At 41.2% G+C, this 17770-nt stretch overlaps 1 long non-coding RNA gene across 1 annotated transcript in view; it reads right to left on the reverse strand.

The window, feature by feature from the left end:
- The window catches only part of LOC113615579 (uncharacterized), a 300491-nt gene extending 287807 nt beyond the window's left edge, over positions 1–12684 (reverse strand). Inside the window, exon 1 of the long non-coding RNA XR_003431055.1 lies at positions 12581–12684. This is a non-coding gene — a long non-coding RNA (uncharacterized LOC113615579). The remainder of the gene's footprint in view (positions 1–12580) is intronic.
- Between the last annotated feature and the right edge of the window lie 5086 nt (positions 12685–17770).

A 17770-nucleotide genomic window follows, 5' to 3' on the forward strand; every position in this document is an offset into this window, starting at 1 on the left:
AGGTAACGAGACCAAAATAATATTTTATCAGGGAAGAGGTTAGAAACTGTCAACCCCTCTAGGTCACCTCCTCCTGCAGATATTTTTCTTGGGCCTATGCTTTCCCACTCCACAGCCCACATAACTTCTTATTTTGAAAATTCTCAAATTTAAAGAAAAGTTCAAATAATAGTATAATTATATTCAGAGATCCCTAACACACACACACACACACACACACACACACACACACACTTTTTTCTGAACTATTTGAAAATAAGTTGCAGACAACAGAGTATTTCACTCTGGAATATTTCCATAGAAGTTTCTTAATAATAAGGCTATTCTCCATTTCCAGTATATCCACAATACCATTACCACACCTCAGAAAATGAACAATAATGCCGTAATATCGTGTAACATATAGTTCATATTCCAATTTCCCCAGTTGACAAAAATAATGTCTTATATGTGTTGGCTAGTTTATTTTTTTAATTTGGAGACTTCACATAAGAATCCAGACTTTCCGTTTTCCTTGAAAAATCTGAAGATTTAACAACACTAAGCCTGGCTCCTCATATGGGAAAATTAGCTTATCTGAGTCTCCTTTAGCCAGGAGCTATGTTCTTCATTTTGCCACCATCTTCATCCCTTATTATTTTCACCAGGCATAACTGCCTCCTGAAGAAATCACTGTGACCCCTGATAAAAGACTTCCCCTGAAATCACAGTGGAGCAAGCTACTACCTCTATCTGTACTATATGCTTCTATGTTGCTTCCATGCTAAATGCCAGCCATTCCAACCCCTCTCTCTCAGATCTGTCCTCCAATACAAGCTCCAAAGACTAAAGTTTAATAGACGTCTAGTGTTGATGAAGCATCTCAAACACAACATGTCCAAAACTGATTGATCTTCTCCCCGCAAACCCTATTCTATCCACTGCTTGTCCCATACTGGATGATGGCAATTCCTTCCTTCCAGTCGCTGATGTCAGACACTTCGGAGTTATCCTGGACTCACACACAATCGTCATCCAATTCATAAAGAAATTCCATTGGCGCTACCTTCAAACTATATCCAGAATCTGACCATTTCTCTTCACCTCCACCACTCCAACTCTGGTATGATCCACCATCATGTCTCACCTGGATTATTGCAATGCCTCCTTTTTAAACATTAGTTCTATGCTCAAAACCCTCCCATGGCTTTCCATGTCACTCAGTTCAAAAGCAAAGTCCTTTCAATAGCTCTTAAGGCTCCACATGATCTTACCTTTCTGATCTCTTCCCTCACCCTGCTCCCCAGCCCCTGCTCACTCTGCTCCAGCCACATTGGCCTCCTTGTTGATCCTCAAACAAGCCAGGTACCCCAGGGCCTTTGCACTTACTGTTCCCTCTGCCTGTGACACCCCTGCTTTACTTTTTCTTTTTGCCTAGGACAGATCACTCTCTACACTGTACATATTTATTTATTATGTTTATATTTTATTGTCTACCTCCCTCTGCTAGAATGTAAGGGTCAATTTTGTTCATGATGTGTCCACCATGAACAAAATTGAGCATCATGAAATGCTATTCTGTAGAAGAGCATTTGATATGGGAATGTAAAATGGTGCAGCCCCGGAGAAAGCACTTTGGCAGTTCCTCAACAAGCTAAACATAGAATTACCCTATGACCCAACAATTCTACTCCCCAAAGAATCAAAACAGATATTCAAACAAATGGTACATGAATGTACAGCACCCCTTTCACAACAGCCCAAAACATGGAAACAATTCAAATGTCCATCAACAGATGAGTGGGTAAACAAATTATGGTATATCCATAAAATGAAATATTATTCAGCCATAAAAAGAATGATGTATTGATGCACATTACAATGCAGATGAACCTTGAAAACAGTATACAAAGTGTAAGAAACCAGACACAAAAGGGCTCACATTACATGATTTCATTTATATAAAATATCAAGAATAGGCATATCAAAAGAGACAGAAAAGCATACTGGTAAATACCAGAGGCTGGGGGAAGTAACTGTTTAATGGGTATGTGTTTTTATTTTGGGTGATAAAGAATCTTGGAAACTTCGCAAACCACTTCTGACACGTTTGATCAGTCACAGCACCTTCTCCATACACTGCACAAATCTTTTTTTTGCGTTTCAGTTGTGTTTTTACCTTTCTTGAAATCATAAAGCATAATATGCCAAAAATGTTGCTTTTTTTCTTCCATCTTCAGTATTAAAATGGCTACACAAAAATTCACCAATTTTGATAAGTTTTTTTTAAATGCACACTGATATGACACAATACAATCTAATAAAATTGTTTAAATGAAGTTAAAGACAACTAAGTGCTACTATATTTATAGAGTCATCGTACAGAAAAAAACTGTATGAATTTTTTGGCCAAAACAATACTAAATGCCACAGATTTGCTCACTTTAAATTGATTCATTTTGTGTTAAATTCATTCAATTTAACCTTGATAAAAAAGAACACCTCAAAAAAATAGGTCTTCAACAAATATTTGTTGAATGAATGAATGAACAACAAGTAAATGAATATGTATGGCCCTGAAAACAGCTTGCACTGAAAGGTAATCTATGGAAGAGCATTTTGGGAAAATCTGTGGTCCTTTACCAACCACATTTAAATTACGCTGTTTGGGGGGAAAGTAAGCATTGGAGCGGAAGTTGTCCTGGGGGTCTGTGACCATGCTTGGTGGCCCTGGCTGAGTTTTATTACTCTGCTCACGAAGAACAGGAGACAACGCCTGAGGTCCTATCAGGGAAAAAAATCTTCCTGTCTTGGAATTTTCAGAACCTACTGTCTTCCTACATAGCAAGACACATCTCTGACTGCCAGGAGGGAGTAAAGCCAGTGAGAGTTAGTCCCATCTGCTTGCAGAGAGGCAGGAACATTATCTGTCTAATATTGCTTCATCAGAAAATCTTATGGCTGGGGCCCTTTCCCGGCGCTCACTGTGACCTCAGCCTTAGGACCACATTAAAAAGCATTATTATGCCGTGGAGAGAGGGCAGGAGGGAGGAGACGGGCTGCCAGACTGGAACTAAATTAAAAATAAAGTTCCCCTTATTAAATTCATAATTATTGTGAAGCTGTGAAATCTTATTTTAAACCTCCGGCTCCTTTCTTTTATCCAGGGTACAGGCTGCTTGCTTCCGAATCCCTATTTTGCTTTATGGACAATTTCTTTTTAGCATTCTGAGCATTTAACCTTGAAAAATAGTGTTTTTTTGCTGTTGTATGTTCTGACTGTTAGTCTCCAGGCATCTCTGTGGCATCTTTATAAATCTGCAGGAGCTGGTAAATATTTCTTGCCGACCAGCAGCTAAAATCTGAAAATAGCAGCTCACTTTTTAGCTGTCAGGCAATTAATGTAATTCAAAGGAAATGAAAGGTATGGGCAACTGGGACTGCTTTTAATAACAGGAGGGTTCCTGGCTCAGGCTTAGAAAGGGAGGAGAGAAGAATCAATAAAAGGCAAACAGAAAAGGTAGAAGAGGGCATGGAGTTATCCAGAAACATTTTGTCAGCATCCTGGCAACACCACTAATCTGTGCCAAGAGAAGCTGATAAATGCAGCCATTGGTGGTGAACTTAGAGATGGGTCAACCTTCAAGGCCTAGACCAGGGCATCCTCCAGCCTATAAAATACCTTTGTGTAAAATGGGAAAAGGTGCCCCACCTGGGCAGGTGAATCAGGAGAAAGTGCCACCTGTGCATGGATGCAGCCCCACACCAGGTCCATTCCTAGTTCTACAGGTGGAGAGGTGACTCATGTTCTTAACAGTGTCCCAATTTAGTGTCACATGACCTAAATTGATCTAAACAGATGCAGTCTAACTCAGGATTTAGGATTTTTGTGAAGAATACTGGGCCAAAGATGCTTGTCTTTCACTACACATAAAGCTGAATAACGGGGTTCCAGGAGCACCTGTCAGCCATCCTGAGACCATGAAAAAAAGCTTCCATGAAAATGCAGCCATCTCTGAGGACACATAGCCTTGTTCAAAGGGACAAGATAGAGAGCCCAGAAAGAAACCAATACTGGGTCAATCGTGTTTTACATGTGTGTGAAGGCAATTTGAGAAAGGATAGACTCTTTTAAAAAATTGTGCTGAAATAATTGGGTAGCCGCTTGCAAAGAAATGAATAAATTTTGACACATACTTTATACAAAAACTAACTCAAAATGGATCATAGACTTAAATGTAAGACCTAAGACTACAAACTTCTAGAAGAAAACGCAGAAGAAAATTTTTTGATCATGAGTTAAGCAAAGATTTCTTAGACATGACACCAAAAGCATGATCCATAGAAGAAAGAACTGATAAACTGGGCCTCACTGAATTTTTAAAACTTCAAGAGACTGTTAAGATAATGAAAATGAAAGCCACAGGCTGGGATAAAGTATTTGCAAAATACATTTCTGGTAAAGGATCTGCATTCAGAATATATAAAGAACTCTGAAAACTCAATAATAAAACAGCAATATAATTTTATATGCTATTTTGTTATCTTATTGCCCCTTGAGTTCTATGTTCTTTTGCATATTTTATATTTTTACAATAGGCCCCTTTCTATAGTTATTGCAGTTGCCTCTATTCACTCAAATTTGACCTATGAGAATTCTATCTAAGAATTGTGTTTATCCTCAAAATAGGTAAGAATAAAATTTTGTAATGGGCAAAAGATATGCATAGTCACTTCACCAAAGAGGTTATATAGATAGCAAATAAACACATAAAAAGATAATCAGCATCATTAGTTATTAGGAAAATGCAAATTAAAACCACCTTGAGGGCTTCCCTGGTGGCGCAGTGGTTGAGAGTCCGCCTGCCGATGCAGGGGATACGGGTTCGTGCCCTGGTCCGGGAAGATCCCACATGCCGCGGAGCGGCTGGGCCCGTGAGCCATGGCCGCTGAGCCTGCGCATCCGGAGCCTGTGCTCCACAACGGGAGAGGCCACAACAGTGAGAGGCCCGCGTACCGCAACAAACAAACAAAAAACACCTTGAGATACCACTGCACACCTATTAGAATGGCTAAAATTGGTGATACCAAGTATTGGTGAGAATAGGGGGCAATCGGGACTCTCATTCACCGCTGATGAGAATGCAGAATGGTGCAGCCATTTTGGAAAATAATTTGGCAGCTTCTTATAAAGTTAAACATAGATTTACTATATGAACCACCGATTCCACTAGTAGGTGTTAAATTCATTTTTACCAGAAAAATGAAAACCTGTATCACAAAAAAAGCCTATGCACAAATGTTTACAGTAGTTTGATGTGAAGTTGCAAAAAATGGTAACAAGACAAATTTCCTTCAGTTAGTTAATGGATAAAAAATAATTGTATGGGAACATATGTATAACTGATTCACTTAGTTGTGGAGCAGAAGCTGACACACCATTGTAAAGCAATTATACTCCAATAAAGATGTTAAAAAAAAATTGTACTTCTATAGAATCAGCTACTACTCAGTAATAAAAAAAGAATCAACTACTGATACATGCAATGACATGGTGCATCTCAAAGGCATTATGCTGAATGAAAGAAACCAGGCTCAAAAGGCAACACACGGACTTCCCTGGTGGTGCAGTGGTTAAGAATCCACCTGCCAATGAAGGGGACACAGGTTCAAGCCCTGGTCCAGGAAGATCCCACATGCCGCAGAGCAACTAAGCCTGAAAGCCACAACTACTGAGCCTGCATGCCATAACTACTGAAGCCCACATGCCTAGAGCCCGTGCTCCGCACCAAGAGAAGCCACAACAATGAGAAGCCCTCGCACCACAACGAAGAGTAGCCCCCACTCGCCACAACTAGAGAAAGCCTGTGCATAGAAACGAAGACCCAATGCAGCCGGGGCAAAAAACGAACGTGCTATATGATTCCATTTAAAAGATATTCTGATTAGCGGTTGCTGGGGGCTGAGAGTAGCAGGAAAAGTTGACTACAAAGGGATAGAAGGGATTTTTTTTGCGGGGGGGATGGAAATAGAAACGTTCTATATCCTGACTGTGGTGGTAATCACATGACTGGATGTGTTTGTCAAAACCCACTGAATTGTACACTGAAAAGTGTGGACTTTGCCATACATAATATTACCTCAATAAGACTAATCCAAAAAATAAAAATTATAAACAAACAAATAAAATACAGCACTTCAAACCCTGAACTGAGATTTACTCTTGGATGTTCCAGTTATGTAAGCCAGAAATTCTCTCTTTTCTTATACCAGTTGGGTTAGATTTTCTTTTGCTTGCCATAAACTGTTACATGGGCCCTGTCTTATCCAGCACTTAGATTTATGGGGTTGAATGGTCTAGCCTCAGTTCAGATTTCCCAGAAGCAAAACAGAGCTTTGAGTTAGAGATGGAAAATGTGCAGCATGAGCACATAACCCCCTTTTCTGCCCATGACAGTCATCAACAATCACCCATCCTTCAGAGTAAATATGGCTTCAGAGACCTTCCCAACATGTCACTCCTTATAGGTTGAGATCACTGCTACTCCTTCCCTGTAGCAAGTAGACTCTGAGATGTCTCCCAATCATCCCCACCTCCTGGTACGCATGTCCTGTGTAAACCTCTCCATTTCGGACAGGCAACACCTGTGACTTACTTCTAATCAACAGAAGATTGTAAAGGTCACTTCCGTAATTAGTTTACAGGAGATTGTGAGTTCCATCTTGCTAGGAGACTCTATTGCGTTCTTGGTTTACATGCTCTGATGAAGCCAGTTGCCATACTGGAGGTGTCTCACAGCAAGACACTGAGGGTGCCAACAGCCAGCTAAGAACTGAAGCCCTCAGTTCAATGACCTTTAAAGAACTGAATTCTGCCAACAACCATAGGACCTTAGAAGTGGGTCTTTCCTCTGCTGAGTCTTCAGATGAAACCCCAGCCTGGCTGACACCTTGGCTGCAGCTTGTGAGAGACCCTGAAGCAGGGAAGGCAGATAAGCTGTACCTGGATTCCTGATCACAGAAACTGTGAGATGATAAGTATGTCTTGTTTTAAGCTATTAAATTTGAGTGTGATTATCACGCAGCAATAGATAATACATAATTATCGTAAACCATTTCAAAAGATGCAGATAACTATGCAACTCACAGAATGTTTCTGGCATTTTCTTAACTGCACGCTTACTTGATAAAGATTAAACTTTACTCTGCCAACCCGCCTGTGGCCTCTTCTGTGGACTGATTTCCTCAGACTAAAGCAAAGCATCTCTAAACACATATTCTCTTCTTTCCACTTATTTTTTTATTTCCTAATAAAGCAAGGTAATCTCTGGGAACTGAGTGGATAATTCTCATGCAACAGATTAAAATTACTTTGTGGGGCCTGCAGCCAGATCCTAGGGCCCAGCTCTGCCTGCCAGTGGGCCAGCAATACCCCCAGGACTTGGGCTGGCACCGGCTCTGGGATCTCCTAGACCCCACCTCCACACACCAGTGGGCCAGCAATACCCCCAGGACTTGGGCCGGCACCAGCTCTGGGATCTCCTAGACCCCACCTCCACACACCAGTGGACCAGCAATAGCCCTGGGGCCCCAGGGTTCCACAGTCAGCTGCCTCATGACCCAGCCCTGCCAAGCAGCAGGCAGAAGCCTCTGCACAAGGCAGGGTCTGGCAACCAACTGGACTGGGAGCCAGCTATGCCCATCAGACTACCCACAGTAGTCACCCACCACAGCAGAAGGACCCATGCAGCCCACAAAGGGGGCACCCCTAGAGCATATAGCTCTGGTGACCAGGGGGGAGGGTGCTGCTGGGACACATAGAATGTCTCCTACAAAAGGCCACTTCTCCAAAGTCAGGAAACATAACCAACCTACCACATATGCAGAAATAAAAACAGGAAGCCAGACAAAATGATAAGACAGAGGAACATGTTCCAAAAGAAAGAACAAGATAAAACCCCAGAACAAGAACTAAGTGAAGTGGAGACACCCAATCAACCCAATGAAGAGTTCAAGGTAATGATTGTAAAGATGATCAAAGAGCTCAGGAGAGTGTGGACAAACAGAGTGAGAAGTGAGAAGTTTTAAACAGAGTTAGAAAATATAAAGAACAACCAAACAGAGATGAAAAATACAATAACTGAAATGAAAAATACAATAACTGAAATGAAAAATACACTGGAAGGAATCAACAGACTAAATGATACAGAGGGATGGATCAGTGAGCTGGAAGACAGAGTAGTGGAAAACTCTGACACTTCACAGAAAAAAGAAAAAAGAATGAAAAGAAATGAGTACAGCTTAAGAGACTTCTAGGACAAAAAGAAGCACACTAATATTTGCACTATAGGGGTCCCAGAAGGAGAAGGGAGAGAAAAGAGGGCTGAGAACATATCTGAAGATATAATAGCTGAACGCTTTCCTAACTTGGAAGGAAAAAAGACATCCAAGTCCAGGAAGCACAGAGAGTTGCAAACAGGATCAACTCAAAGAGGATCAAACCAAGACATATTACAATTAAAACGGCAATAATTAAAGATAAAATATTAAAAGCAGCAAGGGAAAAGCAACAAGTTACATACATGGGACTCCCATAAGGCTATCAGCTGACTTTGCAGCAGAAGCTCTGAGAGCCAGAAGGGAGTGGCATAATATATTTAGAGTGAAGAAAGGGGAAAACCTACCACCAAGAATACTCTACCTGACAAGGCTCTCGTTCAGATTTGATGGAGGGATCAAAACTTTTACAGACAAGCAAAAGCTAAAAGAGTTCAACACCAACAAACCAGCTTTACAAGCAATGTTAAAGGGACTTCTCTAAGTGAAAAAGAAAAGGCCACAACTAGAAACATGAAAATTACAAAAGGAAAAATCTCTTTAGTAAAGGCATATATATAGTAAAAGTAGTAAATCAACCACAAACAAAGCTAATAGGAAAGTTAAAGGACAAAAGTAGCAAAATCATATATATCCACAATAAGCCACTAAGGGATACACAAAACAAGTAAATGTAAAATACGTTGTCAAAAACAGTAATCATAGGGCTTCCCTGGTGGCGCAGTGGTTAAGAATCAGCCTGCCAATGCAGGGGACATGGGTTGGAGCCCTGGTCCAGGAAGATCCCACCTGCCACGGAGCAACTAAGCTCGTGCGCCACAACTACTGAAGCCCGCGCCCTAGAGCCCGCGAGCCACAACTACTGAGCCCATGTGCCACAACTACTGAAGCCCGCGTGCCTAGAGCCTGTGCTCCATAACAAAGACAAGCCACCACAATGAGAAGCACGGGCACTGCAATGAAGGGTAGCCTCCGGTCGCTGCAACTAGAGAAAGCCCACGTGCACCAATGAAGACCCAATGCAGCCAAAAATAAATAAATTAAATAAACACATTTTTAAAATAATAAATAAATAAAGTTTTACTGAAACACAGCCACATCTACTCATTTGCATAGTGTCTATAGCTGCTTTCACTCTGCAATGGCAGAGTTGAGTAGCTGTGACAGAGACATATGGCCCACAAAGCAGAAAACATTATACTATCAGGCTCTTCACACACAAAAAGTATTCATTGACCACTGTCACAGAAGAAATTAGAGAACCTTCCCAAAAATGGCTGTATTTCTTCCCTTGGTTGTGGGGCAATGCAAGGAACATGAAAAGAGATCAGGAGACATGGGTTCAAGTTCCAGCCCCGTGTCTGTGGTCCATGCATTAGTCAGTTCCTTTCTCTGAGTCTCAGTTTACCCATCATAATTTTAGTACATGGACTAGATTAGGTTTCTTCCAGTTCTGAGTAACATATCAACTCAAACAACTTTGGGTATAACATTTATGTAAGCAGTCGTACTATTTTAATGTGAAATGTAATAGTTTCCTTTTTCTTCCCTTTGTTTATTGCTCTAGACAATAAGAAAGTCTAAGCTCGCCTTGTCTTAGAGGAAAAGAAGAACTATTTCCATTTAGTTAGGGCCATGGGCCATTAACTTTTAGTATACAAAAGAACCAGAAGAGAAGAAGTGGTTTGTGTAATTTTAATCATTATCACTGTCGTCATCATCGTCATCATCGTCATCATCATCATCACATACATTGTACCAACAATGTGCCAGATACTGCCCTATCCCAATGCTTTAATTCCTTTAAATTTTCTTGTAAAATCCTATGAAATGGGTATTGTTACTAACTCCATTTTACCAGTGGGAAAATTGAGGTATGCAAACTCACATCTTCCCCCAAATCACAAAGCTGGTAAGAAGCAGAGCCAGGTTGAGAACCCCTAGCAGTCTGGCTCCAGAGTCCTTGGTATTAACTTCCATGCTATAAAAGAAAGAAGATTCCTGTCCTTGACAAAGCAGCTTGAGCAAAAGCAAGAGGAAGAGGAGAGTCTGCATCTCCCTCACCCCCGTTTAGACTAGAACGATATTCCCCAAGGCTATGGAGAGGAGAGATGGGAAGGAGATGATGAGAAGGAAGAGTTAGGAGGTATGGCCAGACCATAAGCAGACTCCCTAAGATTCATGTTTCCTGAGTGTGGTCCCCATCATTAAGGGGCCGTTTTCGAGTACCCCAGAGCTGTGTGGCCTATAGATGGCCTCAGTCAAGGGACCCTACCAGCTGTCCACCCAGCAATTGCCCATCTATGCTCAAAGCTTTGCTCAATCTGACTAACCTGTGGGTTGGGGCGTGCTCTCTGGACATCGAAAGGGTGGAGGCAGAGGAAGAAGCCTCTGTACTGTATCTTTGCGGGGTGGAATGAAAACAATTTGGGGACATGCTCTACCAAGATGGGACAGTGGTCCTCACATCCCCAGGACCTCAGCAAAAATGAAAACTTATTGAAAGAACCCTGCGGAATGTCATGATCTTGAACCCAGAGTTGAACTACCAGTCCTGGGGACTTCAGCAACAGAAATGCATTCTTACAACAAATATTTAATAAGCACCTACTAGGCGGCACACTCTGTGCAAATATTGGGCATGAGGCGATGAGTAAGGTTCTTGCACAACCTGCGCCCTCCACCTGGAATTCCTTTCTGGCTCTCCTTCACCTGGCCAAATCCTTCTCAGGGTCACAATTTTGCTGGGCATTGCTTCCTCCAGGGGGTCTCCTGACCCTCCCCCAACACCAATCTGCAACCACTTGCAGCCAACTATGTTCTTTGGCAACTTCTATTTCCTATCTGACTTGAGCTTTTCAACAGTAAAATGAGAATAATAACAGGTGCCTCTAGGGTCATTTAGAGGATGGAATGAGGGAATTGTGTCATGTGAAGCTCAGTGCCTGGTTCTTTAATTGCTCCCACACTGTGTTGCAATCTTCCCTCCAGACCTGTCACGGGGCCTGACAATACATGTTTGACAAACTTGGAAGGAAGAAAGGGAAGGAGGGACACAATCTTTGACAAAGACTTCCCAGTGCAAAGGGAGAGATAGATGTGCACACAAAGAACTAGAGCCTAAAATAAAGATGCTATAAAGGAAACATTGACAGTGTCCCACGGAATCAAAGAAGAAAGAGCCATTGATGGCTGGTGGTATTGAACATTTTCACAGAGAAGGTGATGGCTGATTGAAGAGTAGGAGCCTGCAAAGCAGAGCAGACAGATTAGGGCCTTCCAGGCAAGGAGAGTGCACAGTTGATGAATCCCAAGCACAAGGATTTAATTCTTACAAAGAGTAGTGGGTTGAGAAAACTAAGTAGAAGCAGTAGACGTGTTTAAGGAACACACGTCCTTAACGTGAAAATGAGACAAAGAGATAAAGATAAAGTATGAAAAAGTATGACTATTTTACCTTTAATAAATAACATAAAAAAGCAGAGAACGCTGAGAGATTATCAGTGATTTTCCTATGTCTTAAATTAGCAGCAATCAGTACCATACAACTCATTTTCCATCTGCTGTCTCAAGACTGCAGGAAATTTTTTCAGGATCTCCCTCCCCTGCATCTGCAATACGATGCTTACAAATTCGTTTTGCTTTGTAACAAATAACATGCATGCTAAGAGGCATTTTTTCCTCTAACTGTACATCCATCCGAATGGGCCTTTTCTGATTTCATGACTTGGATTTGTTCATGTGCACCCCCTCGGGGTCTCTCTTCCGCCACAGAGACACAGAACTTGTAAAGCCCTATTCGTTTGATGCCCTTAATAGTTGCTGATATTTATGTGTGCCAGGCACGATGATCTGTGCCTTAGAACTATTACATCATGTAATCCTCACAGTCTCCCTGTGAACGTACAAGCAGCCTGGAAATGCTTCTACTGTGGCATTTGTCCTCAGCTGACAGACGAACAGCATGAGGATCAGAAATGTGAATGTGCCCAAGGTAGCCCTACTAGCAAGTGACAGAGCCGGGATTTGAACCCAGGGCTGTCTGACTCCAGAGAAAGAGCTTCCAACCATAAAGCTATGCTGCCAACTCCACTTGGAGATGGGGTTTGGTGTCAAAGCACGCTGAAGCGCAGATCTGCTTTCCCTCTGCAGGGCTCACTGCAGAGTCTCTGCTCCTGCTGCGCTGCCTCATCACCTCCCTCTTCCGCTTGCAACCTCCAGTTTCCTCCAACCACACCCAACAGAGGGGCTCACATTTGCTTACCTAGAACCAAGATTCCTCTTCCTCCAAGAAGATGTTCAGTGCCTTTGTAGCTTCATGACATAGATGTTAACACACCATCTCCTAACAGAGGCAGAGATGGAACAATCTCTAAGTGGCATTATTTATTTGACCCACGTAATAACTGACAGCATTTTTTAAGCATTTACTATGTCTGAACTGAGCTCAGTGCTTTTTGTGTGCATTAGTTCATGGGACTTTCCCAGCTACCAGAGGCTGTAGGTACTCTTTAAAGCCCCGTTTCACAGATGAGGAAACGAAGGTGCAAGCGCTATTCTCTCCTAAAAGTTGGTGCCCAGTGGGATAGTCTCCTCGCAAACCGTTCTTCCTGGGGAAGCAGACATTCGCGTTCATTGCTACCGGGAGCACAAATGGCTACTGTCCCCATGGAGGGAAATTTGGCAATATCTATCAGAATCATAAATGCATATTACAGTTTAACCCAGCAATTCCACATCTGGAAATTTATCCTAAATATATGTAACATCATGCATGTACAAGGTTATTCACTGCAGTGTGTATAGCTTAAGAAATAATTGGAAACAACCCACTGTCCATCTAGAGTAGACTGGTTAAACAGTATACTGCAAAGCATAATAGGGTACTCCGTGGCTAGAAGTAAAGAATGAGGAAGCTCTCTATGTGACAGAAATGGGAGGAAGAGTTTTCACTGTTTTTTTTTTTTTTTACTTTTTAGTTTTTTAACCATGCAAATGTATTGTCTATATTCCAAAAACTAAGTAAAAGAAAATGTGTTCACAAAAAGAAGTTGTCCTAAGTTGGGCCAATAAAGAAAATTATCTGCATCCTGTATTAAAGGTAAACTTTGGTTCTGCAAGAGCCCTAAGCCTTCAGAATATTGCTTGTGCTGACATCTTGATCAGATATTGCTACATCAGACTGGATTTTACACCTCTCTTTCCCAGTCACAACCCACTCCTAAATGGAAAATTTAGAGCTAAATCCTCCAAAAAATTTTTTTGCAAAGGGGCCATGGTTATATTCTTATTTTGCATATCAGATGATTCTAACCAGCTCTACATCCCCCCTCCAAATGCTGGTGTTACTGAAATGTAAAGGATTACATTAATAGCAGCTGCATTTTAATAATTGATGGCCTGTTTGCTTAACATTCAGTTATTGCTTGATATAAGCCTCTAGTGCAAAATATTCTCTGCTAATAGTCAAATAAAATTGCTCAAGTAACGTTGGGTGGTTTGTTGTTGACTTTTTTATCCAGCACCATAGCATTTACCTAGTTCTTTATCTGTGGATAAGAATATTTGAGAATAGGTGTTTGTAGCAATGCTTTTGGTCCACAAAACCAAAACCAACCATTATTAGGAAAATAATACGTGCATCCTTAAATAAAATGGAAAAGCCTACCACTCTGACCCATAAGAGTCTTAGCTCTTAGTACTATTCACAGAACAGTAAAATCAGAAGTGAGAAAATACTGCCCAGATGAGAAATATGGAGAAAAGTTCCCACAAGCATCAAAAGAAGATGGGTTATGCACTTCAAGATGCCATCCAGGTGTTAAAGCCCAGAAGCTCTTCCTCAAATCCCTCTTCCCCCACACACACCTGTAGGACAACCCTCAGACCTGAACAACAGGGGGCACCTCTATCACTTGGGATCTGTACCTAGCACCATCAAAGCCTGACCCATTACCCAAAACATCCACTCTGATGAGCGATACCATTCAAGCCCCAGAGAAACACCTCTCCAAGATCTTGACCTCTGTCCTCAAAACGGAAGGCAACGGTGTCAAACGGCTTGAAGATTGGGGTGTGGTGCCAATGCCAAAGCAGAGATGAGCACTGCCTGGGGGGTGCCGGCGGGGGTCTGAGTGGCAGGAGCGCTTAGGTGAGAGAGAGGACAAATGAACTAACTTGTCAGATACTGTCTCTCGGATAGAGTCACTGCGATAGCTTCTTGCACAACATAGCACCATTTCCCCATGGTGAGGCAAGCTTATTTCTAGCTTCCCTTTGTGTTCCAATTTGTGGCTCTGGACCTTTGCAGGAATCAGTATGGCATTTGCAATTGCTGCCCGTGGTGGCCGAGAAAAATGCTGGAGTACTAAATAATTCATATTACTCTTAATTTTGTATATGTAGAAGTCTGGGCATAACATAGGACCATAATACTGATTCTTGGCATTGATGACTGAATGGACATGGAAAATTAGAATTATGAATAGTTTTTAAATAAAAACATGCAATAAAATCTAATTAAAATGTTAAAAATTAATTTTTGAATATTTCAATATTTGACTATTAAATATTAAAGTATTCAAATATTGACTTTCAATATTTGAATATTTAAATTATTAACATTTATTTATAATTTGTATTTTACCTTTTAATTTTAATAAATTATTTTGACTACCTCAGGAAGAAATAACTTTTTTTAAAACACATCAGTTATAATTTTAATTTTTTAATTTTTACCTGTAATATATTTTCTTGGTGAAACTATATCCAAATATTGAATATTTTTAATCCAATTAGATTTCATTTATAATCACAAAATCATTATTGTCAATAAACACAAATTAGTGAAAATCTTGATTATAAAAACACTATTAGTGATTTTGCTAAAATTAAGGCAAGAAATTTTAAGGAAAATATAATTTATGAATTATAGGTGTCTTTTCTTACTCATCCAAACATTGCCAGCCAGCCCACTTACAGACTATCCGAAAAGCACCCAGTAATTTAACTGAATAGTCTTAAATATTGTGCCAACCTTTGGTCACATAAAAATCTTAGCTTTGGGGGAGTTCCCTGGTGGCCTAGTGGTTAGGATTCAGTGCTTTCACTGTGGAGGCCTGGGTTCAATCTCTGGTCAGGAAACAATCCCACATGCTGCACAGCATGGCCAAAATACCAAAAAAAACAAAACAAAACAAAAACCTTAGCTTTATTTGAATTTTTTAATTTTGTCACTATGAAGGTTTATTTACCAAGGCAGGAGGATAAAACAGATATTGATTTACATTTAAATATGTAAACATACAGTATGTGAGCCTCTGTTTGTACTCTTAACTCAAACCCTACAAATAGCAGGTGGTGACCTGCACATCTGGACCTGTGGTCTAGCTGTGAGAGATAGAGTAACAATTGCACCCCTGAGCACATTTTCCAAAAAGTGCTCCTTCTAGGTAATATAGGGTTGGCCAAAAAGTTAGTTCGGGTTTTTCCATAAGATGTAATGGAAAAACAGAAACGAGCTTTTTGGCCAACCCAACACATTGATGGAATGGTCATTAAGACTATGATTAAACAATAGGATGGGAAGCACGAGGATGGCTATAATCAAAAGAAGAGATAATAACAAATATTGGTGAAGATACAGAGAACACAGTGCTGTTGGGAATGTAATGTGGTACAGCCACTTTGAAAAACAGTCTGGTAGTTCCTCAAAAGGTTAAACAGAGAGATACCACAAGACCCTGCAATTCCATTCCTAGGTATATATCCAAGAGAAATGAAAACATATGTCCACACAAAACCTTGTAACAAATGATTATAATAGCCAAAAATTGGAAACAATTCAAATGTCTATCAACAGATGAATGGATGAATAAAATGTGGTATGTCCATACAATGGAATATTATTCAGCCATAAAAAGGAATGAAGCACTGATGCATGCTCCAGCATGGATGAACCTTGAAAACATGATGCTAAGTGAAATAAACCAGTTGCAAAGACCATATGTTGTATGATTCCAATTACATGTAATGTCCGGAATAGGTGAATCTGTGGAAACAGAAAGTAGATTAGTGGTTGCCCAGGGCTGGGAGGTTGGTGAGAAATGGGGAGTGACTGCTAATGGGTATGGGGATTCTTCTTTGGCATGAAACTGTTCTAAAATTGATTGTGGTATGGTTGCACAACACTGCGAATATACTAAAACCCACTGGACTGTATACCTTAAATGGGTAATGAATTATATCACAAAACTGAAAAAAACAAAAACAAAAAATCAGTAGGAGAAACAGGGCAATCAAAAAGCTTTGTCTTTGCTCTAGCCTGGTGCTCTGCACCTTTGTCCTTGGCCTGCCCCATGGGCTGGCTCCCTGCCCCCATGTCAGCATCCCACCACCTTTTGAAGGGTGGTGAAATTCCCCTCTAATCCCCACCACAATTTAACACAGAATTAACCTGAAACATGTGCGTAGCATTAAACTTAGCCCGGCACATCATCTCCCACAGTTTAGAAAGAGCCAGTGAAAATGAAATATTGTTCTCTAAGCTAATATGTAATCTTCACAGACACCATCTTATTAAAGTCTGAGAAGCCATGCCTTAGGACAAGCCCACCTGTCGATTTAGAGGCCTGACTGTAGTTCCTTATATTATCAGTTATTTTGCCTCAGGTCTCAATGCCAACGCCGCCACCCTCTGCCTTCCCTTCCCCCTTCCCCCCCTCCACCCAGCCCCAGAGCTGGTCCCCTCTAATTCGCTAGACTCTCCCTGCGGGGATGGGGGTGGGAACTGCTTTTCTCGCCAGCCCTAGGCCTGTGTGTATTAAGGGGACCACGTGCTTGGATTTGATGGAAGTGGCAGCTTAGACACGTAAGCTCCTCACATACGGATGAATAATCACAGATAAAAACTACTTTCAAATATGATTAGGCTCTAACGGAGACAGACAGAGGCCATAGGGAGCACAGCTCGCAAAGAGTGAGGAACTAAGCTTCTGCCGCCTAGAATAGGCGATTAAGGCCTCCGCAAGGACCCCTGGGACTTTCCTAGGGAAAATATTACAATGATTCAGTAATATTCTGCTGTGCCTCTCTTTCCAGCTCTCCCACCCTAAGCCTTGTGCTGCTTCTTTCTGCAGATTGCCATTTTCCTCTGGGAACAAGGCGGCTCTTCCCACTGTGACTTCTCAGGTCTTTAATCAAGGCCGCCTGTCACTGACACCCATGTGGAAATCCAGTAGGGTTTCTATTTGCCATGCTTTCTTCTAGCTGATAGTAACATGTGTTTCGTTACTGATGAATGCGCTTCTTGCCTTTGTCCCCACCATATGAAAGTCCCAAAATAACAGCCAAAACCCAGCTAAAAGCGAGATTATGTACCAGCCACTTTAAACACCACATATATTAGCTTATGGAACCTTCATAATAATCATATGAGCTAGGAACTATTACTATT

This window comes from Aethalodelphis obliquidens, unplaced genomic scaffold (genome assembly GCF_003676395.1).
Source record: "Aethalodelphis obliquidens isolate GAN/ISIS:26980383/991018 unplaced genomic scaffold, ASM367639v1 scaffold120, whole genome shotgun sequence".
NCBI classification, from domain to species: domain Eukaryota; kingdom Metazoa; phylum Chordata; class Mammalia; order Artiodactyla; family Delphinidae; genus Aethalodelphis; species Aethalodelphis obliquidens.